The 2,066-nt window shown below is 49.7% G+C and overlaps 1 pseudogene; it reads right to left on the reverse strand.

Moving 5' to 3' along the window:
• Positions 1-783: 783 nt before the first annotated feature.
• Positions 784-1,620, reverse strand: LOC128580971 (ly6/PLAUR domain-containing protein 5-like; annotated as a pseudogene).
• Positions 1,621-2,066: the final 446 nt, after the last annotated feature.

Raw genomic sequence — 2,066 nt, forward strand, 5'->3', positions numbered from 1 at the left:
GAGCTTAAATAACTTGACTGTGGTCACAGACAAGCTGAATAGGAGAGCTGGGATTAAAGCCCATACAGTTCAGCTCCAGTCTGGGCATGTGTTACCATATACTGCTTTTGCTGCCTCCAGTGATATTAATAATATACCAATAAAGACTGCCTCTTAGAGCCATGATCAGGCTCCAGAGGGAGAGCACAGGGAGCCCTGCTATGGGCTGCCTGGTGCCTGGCTGGTGCTTAGGGAATAACAGTTATTGTCAGAATTGCTCTTCAACCACCTTGAGCAAGAGTGAGACCCGTCTGTACTAAAAGTAGATAAATTAGCCAGGCGTTGTGGTAGGAGCCTGTAGTCTTAGCTCCTTGGGAGGCTGAGGCAAGAGGATTGCTCAAGCCCAAGAGTTTGAAATTGCTGTGAGCTATGATGCCATGGCACTGTACTGAGGGTGACAAAAAAGAGACTCTGCCAAAAAAAAAGAAAGAAAAAAAGAAAAGAAAAAAGAAAGAAAAAGAATTGCTCTTCATATGGAGCAGAATGCATCTGTTTCTCTTTATCCTGGAATGCTAGTGACTGTGTCCAGTTTTTTCCAGGCCTGCTGACTAGGTAGGGGAAGGGTGATGGTCAGGAAGTAGGAGGAAGAGACAGATGGAGAACCAGAGGTACAGGAGTGCAACTCTTGTTTTGACATCATTTTCTAGTAAAATGGGTAGGAGCTGAAGCATGGAAGAGAAAGGCATGCAGTGTGGAGGAGAAGGGCATGTGTGACCCTATTACCCAGTCTCCTGGAGGGGTAGTCTATGCAGAAAGCCCTGCCAGCAGGAGAAGGGTGAGGAGCAGTGCCATGACCTGGGGTGCCAGGGAAGGGAGGTGGCTGAGGTGGTGGTGAAGGGCCGGGTCAGTGAATCCTGGTTGCAGAGCTTCTCCTCACAGCAGGAACCCTGGAGGTCGATGTCTATCCATGGGCTTGTGGTGCCCGCAGTGGTGCAGGAGGGTCCGTGGCAGGTTCTGATGTACACAGGGACTGAGAGGTTGCCCTGGAAGCAGATATTTTGGCCCTGGTGACACTGGACCCATGGGACTTTTTGGGGCACAGTCCTCCGGGAGGACCTCCACTCAGGGGTAGTATTCAGTGCTGCGTCTGTGGGTGGGGGTGCTTGGCTCAGATTGGGGATGGAGTCGTGGGTAACAAGGTTGGTGTTAAACCAGTCATACCCGCAGCTGAATGCACTACCGAGAAGTCAGGGGGCAAAGCATCCTGGTTGGACTGCATCTGGCCCTAGGCGGACTGGTCCAGCAGACCTTCTGCACCATGGTCACCAGGGTGCGATATCCACTGTCCAGGGACAGGATGGCCTCAAAGCACCTATAGGTACAGGAGACGCTGGGGGATCTTCATGGCACTGAGGTCAAAGGGGCCAAAGTAGGTGTGCTCAAAGCTATAACACTTCCGGTGTCGGGACCCTCTCCTTCTTTGTAGCCACTTCTGTTCTGAAATGTTTATGTCCCTGTCCCAGCCAATACTTAATTTTTGTTTGAGATTAATGGTGGGTACAAATGATTAGGTTACAATGTTTGCATTTGTTAGGTAAGATCCCTGTTCTTGTTGTGCCCCTCACCCAGGAGGTGTGTCATGTAGCCTTACACTGTGTCCCGTAGGCCACCACTCTCTTTCCACACAGATAACAATGTCCTTACTCTTCTCCTGTAAGGCCTGCTCGCTCTTACCTCTTGGAAAAATTGTTATGTTGTTGGGGTGGACTTCTTTTGGTAGAAGGGAAGGGAATTTGGTGCCAGATTTGAGAGCCAAGTTGGAGCCTCCATAGGCCAAAATACATTCTGTTAAAAGATACAGAATGTTTTTTTAAAAACAAAGCAGGAAACCCAGAAATTATTATTATTTTTTGAGACAGAGTCTCACTTTGTCTCCCTGGATACAGTCATATGGCGTCATAGGTCACAGCAACCTCAAACTTCTGGGCTGAAAGTGATCCCCTTACCTCAGCCTCCCGTTTTTGGTTGGGGCCAGGCTTGAACCCGGCACCCTACTCCTTGAGCCACAGGCGCCACCACGCCTGGGT

Source organism: Nycticebus coucang, chromosome 3 (genome assembly GCF_027406575.1).
Source record: "Nycticebus coucang isolate mNycCou1 chromosome 3, mNycCou1.pri, whole genome shotgun sequence".
In the NCBI taxonomy this organism is placed as follows: Eukaryota; Metazoa; Chordata; class Mammalia; order Primates; family Lorisidae; genus Nycticebus; species Nycticebus coucang.